The following is a 19,011-nucleotide window of genomic DNA, read 5'->3' as shown; positions in this document are numbered from 1 at the left end:
TCAGGCTTTTAGTGCTGTGCGTGCACGTGTTTGTGTACACAAGAAACAACCGTGTGTGTGTGTGTGTGTGTGTGTGTGTGTGTGTGTGTGTGTGTGTGTGTGTGTGTGTGTGTGTGTGTGTGTGTGTGTGTGTGTGTGTGTGTGTGTGCAGTGGGTGGGGGTCAGCGGCCCCACAGGACGGGAAGCCGGCAGGGAAAATAGGGGCAGAAAAAGGCAGAAAGGGGGTGCCGGTGCACGGTATGTGCAGAGCAGGAATTTTCCCCTTAAAGACAAAACCTATAAAAGCATCAGGAATCAAAACAAGATCCGCTCGGAGAAGAAGAGGGGATGTTAATAGCCACGGCCTCAGGATCTCCTTTCACCAGAAGGAGCCCATTGGTCAGTTTAAGGCGACCGACAGGCACTGAAACGAGAGCCCAGGAGGGCAAAGGTTGCCAAGGCCCCTGAGAGCAAGTCATTCTCACCCTCTCACTCTCTCCTACTTGTAAGGGGTTGTCAGCGTTCACGCTTCCTCAAACAAATCGTCATCAGCCCAGTGACAGGCCCAAGTGCTTGTGGTCTGGCTACTGCTGCTGGCCATGTTCCAGGTGGTAAACAACATGCAGGGCTAGGGGCTGCAACAGGGCATGTTCCAGGTGGTAAACAACATGCAGGACTAGGGCTGCAACGGGGCATGTTCCAGGTGGTAAACAACATGCAGGGCTAGGGCTGCAACGGGGCATGTTCCAGGTGGTAAACAACATGCAGGGCTAGGGCTGCAACGGGGCATGTTCCAGGTGGTAAACAACATGCAGGACTAGGGCTGCAACAGGGCATGTTCCAGGTGGTAAACAACATGCAGGGCTAGGGCTGCAACGGGGCATGTTCCAGGTGGTAAACAACATGCAGGGCTAGGGGCTGCAACGGGCATGTTCCAGGTGGTAAACAAGTTCAACATGCAGGGCTAGGGGCTGCAAAGAAGCATGTTCCAGGTGGTAAACAACATACTGGGCTAGGGCTGCAAAAGGTAATCCAACAAAACAATTTAAATGATGATAGCAAATATAAATAATGAATTTTGTATTTATTTATATTTATTAATATAAATACAAATGTTCATGTTGAATCGTTGAGAGAAAACAAAATTGCTATAAAAATGCTTGTTTTTGGATTTCTTTTTTGCTGGTGAAAGTTACAGTGCAGCGCATGTGGTGTGTGATATGAAATGTAAGTGCATCATATAAACACAGTAATCATTGTTTAGTAAACATCATTCAGTGTCTTCCATCCTGTGTTCAAGGGCTTCTGGAGAAACTAAAGATTGGCTATTTGTACATACACAACATATCTGAAAACCTTTCCCTACAATGACATGCCCACAGGCTCTACATATGTTTAAATTCAAATCATGACCCGACAGCTTCTCTCCCAATGCACTCTGTCCTATCTTGCGCACCTGTACTGTAACATAAACTGTACATAAACTGTAACGAATACCATAAAAACCCTTCAAAGCATCCTTTAAGTCCACCCCCACCCCCCAACTCACTCCTTATCAAAACGCATTTATGTGTCAATTTCCTGCGTGACAGAGATTAGCACAGGATCAGCATGGCAGGGTAAATCTATATGTTAGCCCATCTAGACATACTGTATATAGTAAACCTGAGTGACCTTTGAGCTCTATCTGGTTGCTTTTGTTAACCTTCAACCATTATAAATGATTATATAGGCAAGATAATTCAGATTATAGCCATGTACAATCTAACATGCTTGCTCTTGCATAAAAAAACATTGCAATCTGCACAATTTTAAAGATCCTAGATGTTCTTGTATTCCATGACCTAGAGGTGATTGCTGAGTAATCGTATTGACAGTAACCAAATAGACAAGTTTCCCGCGGCCACGCCCCCCGCTTCCTCTCTCGGGTGCCGATGGGCATACCGCACGATGTGTGCATACTTCGTGGAATTGATGGAAAATCTGAACGGCTCAGGAAAATACCAACAGCTCCACAGCAACAGAGTTGTCAGTGTACTAACCTACAAACACGACAACAAACAAGTCTCTATCATACGTTGTTAGCAGGTCAATATAATACTGCAGATAGTCCAACAGTGTTATACACCACATTCATCCCTCATAGCTAAAGCTGCTGTGTGTTTTGCTGGCTACTGGAAACACTCAATAATATGCACACGTGTGTGTGTGTGTGTGTGTGTGTGTGTGTGTGTGTGTGTGTGTGTGTGTGTGTGTGTGTGTGTGTGTGTGTGTGTGTGTGTGTGTGTGTGTGTGTGTGTGTGTGTGTGTGTGTGTGTGTGTGTGTGTGTACAAGCAAAGGAGATACAAAGGCAGGCAGGCAGGCCAAGAAACAAAAGGCGAAAGATGTAGACAAAAGGTAGTGTGAGCATGAGAGGCAAATGAACTAAGCAATTCTCATGTGAAGAGTCTTCTTTTAGGCATTTTGACTGATGCAAGTGACAATAACATTTGAGTGTAAATTCCTTGATTGGCTAAATTGCTGTAAGTGCATTGATGGAACGTTATGACTGCCGTTATTGGGACACACACACACACACACTCCCTAAGGGCTCCCATTCAGGGCTACTGCATTGTGGGAGTGCAGAGGTCAAGGTGTTCCTTGCATCTCCAGAGAACAAAGGCCTGGTCTCCAGACTGTCTCAGCCCAGGTCAACCTCTGAACCACCTCCTCCACCAGCAGCTCCTGTCTACTCTCCATGGCTTTACATTACATTTTACATTCACCAGTTGTCCCTTCATATCACTCCTTTTGCTTTTAGGTGATATGTTTAATTCCTTATGTTCCTATTTATTTATTTTTTATCACTTTGAAGTGGTTGAAGTTACAGTCATTTAGCAGACGCTTTTATCCAAAGCGACTTACAATAAGTGTATTCAACATAGGTAGGGAACGAAACTACTAATCACCAGAAGTCCTAAGTGCATTTTCTGCCAAAACAAGCAACTAAGAGTATACCTAGCGCTAAGGTAAATTGCAATATATCAGCTACCTACTTTCTTAAACAGATGAGACAAATAGCAAAATCAAATGAGCAAGAGCTAAAACGTGTATCGACTAAACAAGATCCAATAAAACAATACAATAATAAAACAAGAGTTCGTACAACTAGTTAACAACAAGCAGGCAAGGCGAAGAGGAAGGGTTTTGCCCGTTTTTCGTTCGTTTCTTAATTAATTGTTGTGACAATAACCAAACTGAACTAAGACGTGCAGTGAATGGGTAAGGCTGTTTAATGTCCAATTGTATAACTTTTATACATCAGACATGTGACCTTACATTTGCAGGACATTCTCCCTGACCACTAAGCCACAGGGACTTAGGAGGCTAAAGAGTGGTTGAGGGTGTGAGGCAGACCATCAATCTGTGGCTGGTCATAACGCCAATTAGCTCAATTGCGGCTCAAAGCAAAACTAGCCGACTTCTCGACTCAGCCCCTATAAAAAGGGACACACACAGCACAAAGAATGGACATCGAAACGTTGAGGCTGTACCCGTGGGCAGACATGTTGGCTCTTGAATGGAGACGGTGGTCAGTGGAAGAATGTTAACACTATGTTGCCTTCTGACGAGTCAAAGTGGATCCCCGTCATTTGGGGACCATTCATTACGATCAGAGCCCTCCGCCCCGTCATCACATGCAGAGCACTCCACCCACACATCTAAAGGGGGACTGCAATAGCACCAGCTTTTAAAGTTCCCACACCCTGCCTAGATACATGACAGGCTGCAGCAGGAAGCAAGGCTAGTACCTTATAAATTATAATTCAACCTAGCTGCTGCAAATAGTCTATGTGTCGTTCTAATTTGGCGTCAGTAACGCAGTAGAGGTTTAGGTTTTGGTCAACCCTTATAAGCCATATTGAAATCTCAGTAGTAACCGAGTACCTTTTTATAACAAAACATCCAAGATGCATTTTATATGTACGTATGAGGCGCATACTATGTCCATGTGTGTAGGCAGTTTCCCTGTCTCTCTCTCGCTCTCTCTCTCCAGGATAATGCTGTTAGCAGGTTTACTGGCCAGGCGGTGGGCGGGATAATCACATTATGGCCATACTGCCCATGCACCAAATAAGGAATGAGAATAAAGTACTTGATCAGTGGCTGTGGGTCATTAGGAACTAAGAGAGCATAAAAGAGGATTGTGTGTGTGTGTGTGTGTGTGTGTGTGTGTGTGTGTGTGTGTGTGTGTGTGTGTGTGTGTGTGTGTGTGTGTGTGTGTGTGTGTATATATATATATATAATCATATAATAATAGTGGTATATATTGTGAATCGGGATACAAAATTGATACAAAATTGTTGTCTAAATTAACACTACAAACAAAGCAATTACTAAGTCACATTTCTGAAACGCCTTAAAATTCCAGCTGAACGTGATGAGGTGGTTTTCAAAGTAAGGTTTACAGCCTCCCTGCGGGTCTCTCAATGCTACGACCTGCTATAATGTCCTCATATCACATGTGAATGTATTGCACATCATCTGTTTTTTATGATCTGATTTACCACAGATAAGACAATTTTATGATATATCATTTACATATAATATATGTAAATTAATGTGTGATTAAAAGCAGCGTTTTGTTTTCTAGATAATATCTAGAAAACAAAACTACATACTAGCATAAAGTGAACATGGGGGGGAAAGCATGAGCTAATTTCACATGTCGGTCCTTGGTATAACAATATTAACAACCCATGCTGCTTTTAATCACACATTAACTTAAGCATAGATTAACCTGGGGGGAAGATCATGTAGATTAGACATGCAAAAGGCCTGTTGACTCAGTCGCTCAAAATGTAAAGATCATACATTCTTTAATCAAACAGAAATGCGGTTTCAATGTTAATTCTGTCAAACATGTGATTTGTGGTCCACCGCAGGCAAACACACACAGATGAAACTGTGTAATCTGGTCTAAAATAGCAGTAGTAGTGATAATAAATAGCAAACTCAGTGCTTTCTTTTAAATCACTTCTCAAAACCTACTTTGACAGGAAGGCTCTTTTGTAGTATATGTTGTTTGTCAAGTTTCTATTCCTCTTACATACGAGAACAAAAGACTTATGAATAACTTGTATACACTTAGGATAAAAACAACAATAACAATTAAAACATAGAATATAAGCCCTGATGACGCAGACTGTACTGTGAACACAAAGTGTATTACAAAACATAAAAGGGCTTATATGAATGCATAGAAATGTACACTTTGCATGAAGACTAAAGGAAGTCAAATGGGACAACAAAGAGACCAACACAACAAGAGTTGTGTGATGACAACTGCGATTGTGTTGCTCTACACATCCCTGCTCAGTCTTCCATTTCAAACAAGTTTACATTCTTTACATAACCCTCCCTCCTGCGTTTCAACAAAACACTTTAAGACAGGCTCCATCCTACCTGAATGTCTCTATGCATACCTGAGGGGCAATTCATCGTGGCCATTAAATGTTTGTTTGGGAGGGAGGCCTCCATTTTGGTAAGGCAGGCTGGGCGAGTTGCAACAGGAAAGGGTTAATGGCCGCCACTGTAGAGGGTTGTGGATTGGGGTGGGGGGGGGGATTGATTGCTCAGGATGTTGACAGCACTTCTCCCAATTTGATAGCAGAGTGGTTATTACATGAAGAGGCTGGTTCTTAATACAAAACCATCATGTCATTTAGGCCTCTGTCTTTCCTGTGGGGGTTTGTGCATTGAGGAGGGGGGGGGGGCAGGCACAAGAAGTGGAAGTACAGTAGCTTCCTGGATAATGATCATAGCGTAAGATTCTTATCTCACACCATAAAAAATGCACAGTGGGGAGGAAAAACTGGCTTCATGTACATTTGTATAATAAAGCAGGCCAACCTACGGCACACAGCGGAGATCAGCGTTCCATGCTGCTTGAAGTAGGTCATTGTCGTGCTGAAGATAAAACTGGCTACATAACGCGGTTGGTTGGGACGGCCCCGTGTTGGACCATCTGAAACGTGGCACAGGGCTGGCCAACAGTTGTTTGCAGACTGGCAGTGTGTGATCCCATGTATGTACTAGAGGGGGGCTAATGAAAAACAGGCACGTGTCCCTGCCACATTAGAGCAACGTCAGCCACTGAGCTACCCTACCCCACCCCCCTGTAACCCTGTCTGTCTGTCCACTGCTACTGTCACAGTCACAGCTATGGCCGGGCAATTAACCGAAAATGTATTGAAACCAACATTTAGAACCAATAACCGACTTAATCTTACTCAAATCTTGAAGTATGTTTTTATATACAGTATATATTTTAATTTCATATATATCAACGAATTCATACGAAAAAGTTGTAATCGTTTTTTTTATAATCGACTACGTAAATCAGTTAGTCTGATTAAACGCTTAAGCCCTGTATTATACTGTCGCACAATGTTGGTGTGAAGAAAATTGCGAAATAGCCGATCGAGCTTGTAGAGCAGCTATTTTCACTATTTAAAAAAGAGAAAAATGTGTGCTTATGTTGACACTTGTGTTGTACATGTATATGCCAATGCTTTGATTGTTTTTAACCTGTACAGCACTTTGGTCAATCTCGGTTGTTTTAAAAGTGCATTATAAATAAAGTTTGATTTAAACTTGATTTGAACGATTCCTTAATTGTAATCGAGGCAAAAGTTTGAAATCATTGTAATATTGATTAGAAGTCATACCGCCCAGCCTTTTTTTGTCACAGTCACAGCTCCCTCTGTCCCTCACCTCTGCTGCTTCTCCACAGCCTGCCAAATCCAGTAGTACCCCAGAGGGACAGGAGGGCCATTGAACAGGGGGGGGGGGGGGCAATCAATAGCCCTGGATTTGCAAACACGGGGAAGTCCCCCAGCCCCCTCCGGACGCAATCTCACAGCACATGTCAATACTCATCACCCTCAGCCATCAGCCGGCTGCGCAAACTGAGAAGAGAGCAGGAGCGGTGCGCTCCCAATGGTAGCGTGACCTTACCCCTTAACCTCCACAAGACACCCAAACTTTGACTAACACCACTGGAGAATATTTCCTGGGGGGATTCCTGATCAAAAACTAAAAACATCAGTCAACTTCGTCTTCTATAGAAAAAGATCACAGGGAGCCCCACCCATTTTTCGTGTGTGTGTGTGTGTGTGTGTGTGTGTGTGTGTGTGTGTGTGTGTGTGTGTGTGTGTGTGTGTGTGTGTGTGTGTGTGTGTGTGTGTGTGCGCCACTGTGTGTTTTTGTGTGTGTGTCTGTAGTGCACACACAAACAAAGTCATACATATCTGAACGAAACCCCAGGCAGTCAATCGCTAGTAAATAAATGTCACCGAGCGCTCATTCAGCTTGGCCACAATAGACGAAAGGAGGGACGGGACACTTTAGCCAAAATACACCAACATTCCTATGTTTACACCAGTAACAGGAGCCCACAATAACAACCCAAAGGTCCTCTTTTCACAGCACAGTCACTGGCTAATCTTTTTGGCTAAATTACTGGCTGTCAAAACAGCTCAGCCCGAGAGATCTTTTAAATACAGGACAGCGATGGTAATTTAATCACAATCAGGGAACGCCATGGGCCTTACGGCTGAAACTTTGGACTAGCGCCAGTGGTAGTGATAAATGATGAGTAGCCAGTGAGTAGGCTGCGCGTTTCCTTTCATTAGCACTTGTACAGTACACACACAGGAGTGAACAAGACATTACAGGCTATTCAAAATGTACTGTCCACTCCTCTGAAGCACACAGTGAAAGCGATTCAGAATCTGTTTATTTGATAGTATTTTCACATACAAGACAAAAAGAAAAGTTATTAAAAAGTATAAAATATAAGAGCAATGGATTAAAAAAGTTAACAATACGAAAGAAATTGGAATATAAGGGGTATATAGGGTCAGATCTAGTGTGAGCAGTCAATTGCACAGACCTGTTGGAAGATAATATGGCAGTAATATTGTACAGGTTATGCTGAACGTATTGCACATATTAGTTATTGTACATACAGACTTTGCACTTGGTAGGTGCAGAAGTGCAAACAGCAAGAACATGGAGTGATGTGTCATTGGATACCAGCGCTTACAGAGTAACAGTCCAATGTTATAATGGAGTGTTGTGTAGTGTAACCGACCGCACGCAGGAAGAAGCTGCTACTCTGTCTTCTCTTTACAGTAGTGAATATATACATAATGTCAATCCCTTCTTGCTTTGCACAACACCAACTAGTGATCAGATAAAATTTACAGTATATTTTTCGTGATAAAAATGTATCGTGAAAGTGTCCTCCGTCATAAGCTGGGATCAATTCACCTTTGCAGAGCTGCATATCCACAAAAGTGGCTTTTTAAGAGTTTTAAGCATATTTTGATTATCACGATAATATCGTGAATCGCCATTATTTTGGTCACAATAATCGTGACATGAAAGTCTCATCCCTAATTGACAGTAAAGTCTTTCCCCCTAATGCTGTTGAACTATGGTGGCCTGCCACACTCCAACCACGGGGATCTTTTTGTCGGCCTGCCAAGTCCCCTTTGTTTCCATCCCTGGCACCGAAAGTGAACCAGCTTCTCTCTCAGCACGCCTATTGCCTATGAAAACAAGGGTCAGAGGGGGCTGCAATCTTTAATCCAAATCAAATAATTGGGGACTTTATCCCACCGCGGGGCTTATGGAATCATTTATATGGAGCTTCCCGCTCAAGGGGGTTGTTGCAGGATGGGTGGGAGGGAGGGGGGGTGAGTAGTAGTAGAGCGGCTAGGGCCCTCCCTTTATCCACTGACTACTGTAAGGGATCTCATGGCGGAGCCAGGCCATACGCTAGCACTGAGCACAAGAGCTCTTGCTAATCGTGATTCCATACGCTCAGAGGGGAAGGGGAGTAAATCTCACTGGCACTCTAAACATATGGTGGAATTCCTCTGCTCGCAAACACATCCAGCGCCGATTCTCTGCTCTTATTAGAGTTACTACGGAGCATAAAACACGGCTCGTATATCACATAAGAACAGGACATCACACACGGCCGCTGACTACTACCACTTGTGTCGGCTTTCTGAATGTCCACTCGTATTGGGAGGTAGATTTCTTGCTCTTGGGGAGTAGACGAAGTGGCAGGGACATAAGACATCCAGGGGCCCTGCAGCGTGTCTCTACCTGCCCTATCTTCAGCCATGCTGCACCTCTAAACAGGCCCTGTGAAAGGCAGGCAGGCCCTGGGGCAAGACCACCCCTCCCTCCATTAATCACACCAATTACAGAGCCGAGAGTGAGAGGAGAATAAAAAGAAAAGAGTAGAGAGAGAAGAGAAGAAGAAATGCAAACAGTGGCAAGGAAAACAGAAAGATAAGCAAGCAGATGGGGGGAGTGCAACTTGCACACTGACTGACCAACTAACTTTTCCCTCTCGTCTTATTCCAAATTCCCAGAGAGGGAGACAACACACTGTAACCAACAACAAAAGGCCAGAGACACTACACAAAGAGCTAGATCTGCATCTGTAGCTCCTGGGTAAACACGTCTGTTGGCGACTAGTAGGTCTGGTTTGCCAAATAAACTGGCTGCATTTGTTCAGCTCCGGCCCTTTCACCAAGACACCACATTCCACAGGCAGAGGCCCCATCCCCCCATACACTAACTGACTGGCTGGCCCCCTTTCGATGCCTCACGCAAATTCAACGTTTATAGGGCTGGCGTGGCCAGAAGTTCACACTCATTGGTTCAAAGAGCCTTTCACAGGCAGCGCAAACATTTTAGTGGATCACATCTGGGCCACTACATACAGTACCCCACAAGTTAACCCTTTTCTGGAAAATGTTTCAGGAGCATGGGAAGCCAGCCCTGGAAAGGCTGGCTTTTCCAGAACCAAAAGTATGCTCAGAAATGCATGGGGCCCCTGTCCCAAACCTCCCACCCCTCCCACTTAGATATAATTTGATTTGAAGCTATTAGTTTTGTTCCATCAAGTGTACAGTGACTAATCTGAGTCTCAAATATGTGGAGGGCTGATCGCAGACAGAACCTTGGCTGGAAAAAGAACGTCAGACAGGAACGCTTCTCTGGGAGCAAAATAAACTACTCACATTGTACGCATTTGTGCAATAAATCTCCCCAAAAAACACAAATTAAGTCTGCTTGGCGCCAAAGTAGTGCCATTCTATTCAGGTCAAAGGGAGCTATTTAGCCCCGTTCTCCTGGGTTAAAAGCACCGGCTAAAAATACCTTGCATATCTCACATCTTTCAAAGAGCAAGTATCCACTCCACCCCCAAGCTAATGGCAGTGAGAGACATGGCACAGGCGCGATAGGCCTTTATACGCACGGTCTCATTCTCACAGCCAAGGGGAACTTGATACATTCACAGATCAACAAAAGCCCTTCGCTATTAAGATACATCACGTCTAATTACATATGAGATGACAAGAGGTCACAACGCCTGCAGTCAGATGAGAGAAGGACCTCTTTGTCTCCGCCTGCGTTCGTTGGGGTGGAGAGCAAAAAACCCAGTCTCCTTATTCTGGAGGTTTTGCTTTCCTCCATCACAGCAGTAAGTGTTATGACTATCTCACTCAAATCTGCAGTATCAAATGTTCAAGCCATAAGCACAATTCACAGCTTTTCCGCGGGGGCCTAATCGATAGAGACTGATTTCTCCATTCTCATGGGGGGCAGGAGTATCCGTTTCCTCTTGGCTAGCGTTAAGTGTGCGGGGCCATTCTACCTCTGACAGGTCAGCACCCCCCAGGGACCCCACGGCCGGGCTGGTGTTCCCAGTGTGGGTGTTGGGCTGCGGCCCCAGCCTCTTCACTCACTCCTGGATGAGACCGGCTCCCGTCACGCATCTGGAGCACGTCTCCAGAGGCTAACGAGGGGAGGGGAGTGCCGACTGTCCCTACAGCTCTATACACATTCATCTATGACAGTGGTTCTCAACCAGTGGTCCTTGAGGGGGTTCCAGGTGGTCCCCAGCTAAATGATGGAGGGTTGGTAACCAAATGGACCCTTGTTAGATATTTAACTCTTGAGTTTAAAATTAAACCAAATGGACCCGTGAGGGTCCATTTGGTTTCATTTTACGCTCTCAAGAGTTAGATTATTGTTAAACATCTGCATTACTTTATTTACAAGAAATCACACAATTAAGAGAATGTAGAAGAATTGTTATTTTGATCAACGTTTGCCTGTTTTCTCTCCTATGGTACCAACATCGATACAGCATGGAATTGTGGACAAAATATTATCCAACGCTAACAAAATATTTTACGTTTTGGGTCAGAGAAGCTAAATCTCATCAAACGGTGGTCCGTGGCTCAAATGCTGAATAAATAATTATTCGGCCCTTGATATGAAAAAGGTTGCAAACCACTGATCTATGAAGTTCACATGGAGGGACCAAGACATGCATTGGGGGAAGCCAGGGAAGAATAATGCCAGATTTATACTTGCGTTGCACATTGTGGCACACACCGAAAATGTGTATAAGTGACCAAAATTAACTCCATTAATAACGATTATTTGAATAGTCGACTAATGAATTTGTCATTTTAGCAGGCAGGTGCTATGAGAGACAAACTTAGCTTTGATTTCTCAGCGCACATATAAACTCAAGTCTTATAGAGATGTCGAATGATGAACTTCACATTGTGAGATTTGTGTTACATCTTTACAGCAGCAACAACAGAAAATCTAAACAAAAACCATTTACCAGAAATCAAACGAAACAAAAAAAACAAAAAAAAAGACTAAAGAGGAACAAATGTTGCTGTAACTACAGTATATGCTACATTATATTTGCTGTATTATATTTGCTGTAATGCAATACTGAAATCCCCAATCATCTTTAGGATATGTCCTTGGTTTTCTAATCATGTTTTGGGGGCTCAGGCAAACCTGAAATGTCTGTGTTTGACCAGATGGTTAGCTAATCAAGGCTGATTCTGATGGGGGTTGGGGCCCATTCGAAATCTGCCTCTAATATTATTGACCCATGTTCCAGAAGTGTAGGCTGATTTGTATCAGCAAAGAGGCTTAGGCACAGTTATACAACATGCATATCTCAGATACAACACATAGTCCTACTCCTAACCATGTGTTGACGACTGATACCTGAACCCAAGATGTATTCCAGTAGATTATGTGTTCCATGTAAATGCATAATGCTTAAAAATTATATATAATCTTTTTATTTTAAACAATACATTTCAAGGTACTTAATACTCATGAGCACAAAAAATGGAGGAGTGACTGTTTCTGATAAGTACCTTACCTTCATATCTAAATGTGGTATAGTTCATTGAAGCCCCTGAGGATTAAAATAACCTATATTCATTGCAGAACAACCCTCTATGTTGTGCTGTTAATAATTCAATTTTCTTTGCCACTCTTTAATCATTTACTAACATGGCTTTTGAAATTATCGACTGCAGCTGACATGGTCCATAGTACTATTCACAATGATTGTCTATTAACCACATCAGCAAAAGATGTGCAAAGGGGCACAATCTGTTGGGTTTTTGTGATATCGTCTCATTTTTTTTCTAGTTATACGTCTGACTCTTAACAAGAACAGATTGTTTCCAATAATATGTAATATCAGATCATTTTATTAGGCTATCAAAGAATGCCAATATCGTAGTGATTAATTTTCAAGTACAATGTCAAGAAAACCAGCCCACATTATCCAGATTATATTTTCACATTTAAATATAGCTTGGGTTTACTGGACAAGATATTGTGTATAATATATGCCTGCTGACAATGATCTTTGTTTTTAGTATGTGTAGCGTTACAAACTATGTTTATCCATAGAAAGATATGGCCTTGTTGAGAGAGATATCCAGTATTGAAAACTGACCTCTGAGCTCCGTTTGGGAAATTAGGTTCTGGCAAATGTATAGTTAGTACCAACACTGTCTAGGAACCCCTATATATATATATATATATATATATATATATACACACACAGTATAACAACAATGTGTAACAAGAATGTGGTGAATTGTTTTATTTGTGCCACATCATCAGGTGGATTCAAACAATGGACTTTGAATGTATTTTTAAAAAATTATCACAGTCATTCTGCTGCCCTGGGGTTCATTAACCACTTGAACCCTATACATTTTTTGACCAGGGTCTCCCAGAGGTATTCCCCTCACCACTGTGAGTTACTGTATACCCTCGGGTAGGTTGGCCTCCTCTAGCCACCCGTAGGCTTTTATTTTATATTGTACCTTTATTTACAAGTATGTTCCTGTCTTACCTTTGTGCTTATACCTCATGGAAGATTGCTTGACAATGACTGTGTTTTCTTATGCAATCACAATGAAGCACCTAATCTAAATCCAATCTATTCTAGCGTAATACAATGTATGTGTTCTGCACCTATAATAGAATATTTGGTCAATGTTTTTAAATCCAGAGTTAAAGAATTAGAGGCAAAATATTTAATACATTTGATTCTTAACCTTTATTTAAGCAGGAAAGTCCCATGGAGATTAACCACTTTCAACATGACGTCCCCATTTTGGGCCCGTCATTATAGACGAAAATCTACAAGCTTACAACACATCTCAACATGTTGTGAGCTTGTAGATTGGCAATGTTCACTATTCACTGTACGACTAAATATATAGGGTTTAAGTGATTTCTAAAGAATTACATTACAAATGTTCATTGTAGAGAGGCAGAACGTTGTTCCATCTAAAGTCAAGGTGCTATGGCTCTGACTGTTGCTTTGCTTACTAGAATCATAAGCCGACTCCACTGGCCCACTGCCTCTGGAAATAGTGATGGCTAAACGCCCGATATGTGAATGTAAATTCAGCAGAGATGACATGGCGTTTAGTCTAATGTGATGTTTCCTTGGCAGTCAGCGGGATCCCCCCCCCCCACACACACACACACACCCACCCCTGTGCTGCGGAGGCTCGTCCTTACAGGCACACGATTACGCTCAGCTGGAGTGTGAGGATTTGGCAGGCGAACAACCTGGCCACGTGCTACTATAAACGACATCGGATGTTGGCAGGCGGACTAGACTGAAGAGGCAGCCGCGGCGCAGGCAGGGGGAACAACTATAGCGAAGTGAAGGAGGGAGAGAAAGGCTGACTGTGGTGAAAGGAAAGTCATCTACTACTTACTACACAACCTTCCGTACCTCCTTCTACTCCGCCGCGTGGCTTTGTGCCAAGACCCAGTCAGCTGCTGTGTGTTTACGCCGGGCCCTTTGACACAGTAGTTCAGTTAGCACCTACAGGCCCCTGCCGCTAGCCCTGGACCTCAGCCAAATGTAGTAGCAGGCAGCAGCGGAGGAGGAGGAGGAGGAAGCCAACCCAGTCTAGCACTAACAATAACCCGACACCTTCACTCCTCACCTCCTCTGCGCCTCCTTGCTCCCTGCATCCAGGTCCCGCCACTGACGATGAGAAGGGGGGGGGGGGGGGGGGGGGACAACACTGACCCACACATTTGTCTGGAGGAACAAATACAACTGGGACAACTGCATTATGGAAATATCCAGGGATGGGCCGCATATTGTTCATCGGTGTATTTCCAGTCTCCAATGTCATCACAACACTTCATTAAGTTCTATTTTAGACAGTGTCACGCTATGACAATTGCCGATCTACAAGCTCACAAACTCAGTTGTTTGAGTTTGTAGATCAGCTATTTTCGAACATTTTGGAATCGCCTAGAATAATGACATGCCCAAAATCAGGATGCCAGGTTGAAAGGGGTTAAACATTTGATCTGATCCAGCATAATCATGGACACAAATAATACAAGGGTCTAAAAACATTAGTGCAACAACGACGTGCAAGTTAAGCCTTGCAGTAGTGCAAAACTCAAGGTTGACAGTTGACACAAGCTCACATGCCGCACGTAGGGGACGGTGCAACTACAGACATCACTCTACACATACACACCACTTTCCTATATTAAAACTCCAGGTCACTGAACGCTACAGTGTCATATGAGCCTGGCTCCCTGTCCCCTGCAGCTGGCAAAGGCGTTGGTTAATGTCTTTGTCTTTTTTTTTGGAACCACCCGCCTACCCCCCCCTCCTTCCTCCATGGACCTTCATTAAAGGGCAGGTGTTGGGATACACCGAGTGGGAGTGGTCGTAAAGGACGAATGAAACCAGCGATTGGTGTTGGTGGTGGTGGGGGGGCTTGTGGTTTCACTGCTGACTGATCAGATTACAGCAGCCATCAGTAGCTCCGTTTCCATTAGAAGCAAGGAAGTCAATCCTTCAGGGTCGATTTGGGGAAGAAGGGGACAAAAAAAAAAGGGTGACAACTCGTAATGGACAGACACCATTTATATTTAAATGTGAGAACTTTTTTTTTGTGTCCTTCAATTCAATTAGATAGGAAGGGGCGGCTCATTGTGGACAGGGAGATATGCATGAGAGATCCCAAAAAGTCATTTACATCAGAGGCTGCAGGAGCCATTTACGTTCAGAGGCGAGGCAGACACCTCTCACACAAAAGGGGGAAGGCCATGTGCTTACAATAGCCATACTTAGCCCAGGAAAATAAAATAGGCCCTTTCAGTGGAAATACACACGTTCCCCATTTAATGTTTGCCATTCCCAGGCTGGCTTATGTGAAATGGGTTCCTGACATAAAAAGGCCCTGTATTCACATCAGCTTAGCTTCGTTTGGCTACACAATCAATAAAAAAGGCTTCGTTGACAAAAAATACAGTCTAATTGTTGAGGTCACAGAAGCGAAGAGCAACGGAACAACTGTTCAATCCTACACAGCAAATTCCTGAAGGTTAATTTAACTCGGAGTGTAAGAATGGACCCTTACGGGTCCATTTTAACACTCTCGTGATATTTTACTGTGTGTAATTGTTAAAGAGATGACCATACAGTGGTCTCCTAACTAACAGACAAACCTGTGCAACCTTTTGTGTGTCTGTCTGTGTAGATGTCAGACTCATCATGACAGACTAGAGGTTCCTGACTGGGCTATGCCCGGTTTGTTGTGGTGGTGGAAGTAGTATTCAGGCCAGCATTGTCCGGCAGACAATCTGTGAAGGGAAAGGGTTACTGCGGACCCACCAGGGGGGCCTTTTCAGTGCCTGCCAGGAGCAGATGTACCCTTTGGGACTCTCAAATAAAATAAAGTGTCTCTCTGGCCTGCGCCAGTGGGCCCCCACCTGCTATACGGCTCCTCCCTATTCAGACCCTCACCGCTCTTTACCCGTTTACAGCCCTCCGTTAAGACTGAGTGAAATGAATTAACAGATCTCCAATCAAGAGAGACCTGGCCAACACATGGACACCCCTCCCCAGTCTCTGGTTGGTAGCCCCCAGTGGGAAAGCTCACTGTTTGAAGAGTTGAGTCTTTAATTCTGTCTGGAATGTTTCCTTTGGGTGGGGCAGTGTAGTGTAGTGTAGTGTAGTGTAATAAGAGTGTGTGTGTGTGTGTGTGTGTGTGTGTGTGTGTGTAGACAGACCAATAACCCCCCCCCCACCCCACCTACCATCTCCTCCTTCTACGACATCTCCTCCTGCTGCCCCCTCCCCTCCCCTCTCCTCCCCTCCCCCCCTTCATCGCCCTACTAAATTCAATACCTCTATTTCTGGGGCGGGAGGAATCTTCCACACTTGGCTGTTAGGGGCAGGATAGTGCGAGAGCTCACGCCGACCACAGAGAACGGCCCATAAGCCTACGCCCGCATGTGATTAGGGGGAGAGCTGTCGTAATAATTGTTTCGGCTGAGGTTTCTGTTGAAGTTTCCATTTCAGTGTGGTAAATACACGCCATTGTTTATTTTTGAACCCGTGGCCAATAAGTCACACCTGCAGTAGATTTACACCTGAAGAAGGTTGCGTGACCCAAATACCACATGCTAGTCTCAATTAAACGTTTCCATTGCAAGTGGGGGGTGGGTGGGTGTCAAAGATTGTTTTCCCTGCAGACATACGGAGCCTGCAGTATCAGCAGGGCTACATTAAGCATAGAGCAGATCACATCAGAAAACAGAAGACATTAAGATTAGGCCTGTCACAGTTATTACATAATTGTGTAATCGCTATTGCAATTATTTTACATAATCGTCATAATAGTTTCCATGTTGAAACATTTTCATACAGTTTCAAATAGAATTGTTTTTTTTTAATTCATTATGCTCCAACGACAAAAACACAATTAAATCTTTGATCGCAATGATTTGTGTGACAAGTAATCGTCAAGTGAAATCTCATAAATCGTGACAGCCCTAATTTTAAGATTAAAGTATTAAAAGCCGCAGTGCTTTCATCCAGATCTGTTGGCCCCAGCCTGCACTCATAATAATAATGATGAGGAAAAAGCAGAGCTACAATGCACCGAGACACAGAATCCCACATGGAAATGACCTTAAAAAGCCCAACGTAAATACTGGACCTCACCTTTGTCTGTTTAAGGAGTTAGCAATACCAACTAACCCAAATCCAGGTGAAGAAAATAAAAGCCTTTCACAGTTCAGCAGTGGATTAAAAGAAACAGCTGGAGGAGAACAACTTTAGTTCAACGTTCCATTCAGCTTATGTTTAAAGATGTTTGGAGAGCTTTGGGTTAAGTTTTCATCATACTGTACTTGTCAAGTCTCTGGGTGACTGAATTTCCCCCGTGGGATAATAAAGATATCTATCTAGCTTCACTGCTGGACAAGAGTTTTAGTCTCAAAAAGCTAACAAAAATAACAAGGTGCAATCCTATACCTTTAAACAACCTCATCTGTACTGAGATCACCATTGTTGTTAAGGGGCCAAATTTGGAAATTAGGTTAACCAGTTAGTGTCCAGACCATTAATCACAAATGCCATTAGTAATTGCATTTTTCCGCTGTGAGGTCATTTCAGATACTGAGCAGGCCACTGACAATGGACTGAAAAGATTCAAATTCATACAATGGCAGGTCGAATGACAGAAGCCTCCTGACCCAAGGGTCCAAAGAACATTCAACAACTTAAAACAAATATGTTTTAACTGTATGATTCTGCTGGTGACCTATTGCGTTGTATGAATGTGTGGCGTAGAGCACCTATGAAAAGAAACAGAGCACATATCCAGCGCACCAAGGCTGAAAAAGACCATGACAAATCAGTCTAGGCGAGTGAATGCAATTTCCCCACACTATAGTTACTACTATACTCTAGGGTATTTTCCAGCACTGCATTCATATTGTTGCCTTTAGTTCAAGTGTGCCAATATGTTCACATCTCTTTCTGAGTGTGGCGTGTTCCTGCACTACAGTCAAAGACTCACAAGGTCAAATTAAACTACTGTGCATTTATTCTACTATTGTATGAAAGTACTATTGTATGAAATAGGCCTAAACGGAAAAGCATAGATTCATACAAACAATCATTTTAATATTATTGGCACATAATTAGATAGGAGAGTGTAGACAGACAAGAAACCGAGGCCAGAGAGACGAGAGACATGCGATACAGACGCCGGGAGTCAAGATTCTAACCCGGGTCCTCGCAACTCATAAGGAGCACGTGGAAAGTGAACCGACCAACCAGCTGGGCCTCCAGGCACCCCCAAATTCCTTACAGAAGTGAAAGAAGGGAACGGGAGAATTCCCTCTTCTACTTCTGCAATAGACAAGGACATGCAAGGACAAACTTAACACCCTAGCTCTTTTTTCTTTTTTTTTGCATTTACAAACAATACAGATCTTGGTCTCTGTAACATCTACATATTATGTATAATTCATGTACAGTATATGTATGTTTGTGATGTATAAATAATGGTAGGCCTATGTGTTATGTGTGCAGTAGCATTTATTTACATAATTTATTTTGGCAATAATAACTAATGCCAACGGCTCCCCACATAATAGTAGGCCCCCATACCATTTCATATTTTGTGACAAGCTATGCAGTGGATTTTATGGAATCCAGTCATCCGATCCCAGTTCAAAATGAAAAGCGCTTAATAGACTGTCATAGTGAAGATCATCTTCAGCCATGCAGCGCACTGTCTCTGTGCAAACTGAGAGCTGGTCATAGATGGATTATG

The 19,011-nt window shown here is 43.4% G+C and overlaps 1 protein-coding gene across 1 annotated transcript in view; it reads right to left on the bottom strand.

Moving 5' to 3' along the window:
- Nucleotides 1-19,011, bottom strand: part of LOC308094712 (AT-rich interactive domain-containing protein 3B-like) — a 70,502-nt gene that overhangs the window by 44,192 nt on the left and 7,299 nt on the right. The window lies entirely within an intron of this gene.

This window comes from Gymnoscopelus braueri (genome assembly GCF_963280865.1).
Source record: "Gymnoscopelus braueri genome assembly, chromosome: 1".
Taxonomy (NCBI): domain Eukaryota; kingdom Metazoa; phylum Chordata; class Actinopteri; order Myctophiformes; family Myctophidae; genus Gymnoscopelus; species Gymnoscopelus braueri.
This window is presented reverse-complemented; position numbering and strand designations above follow the sequence as displayed.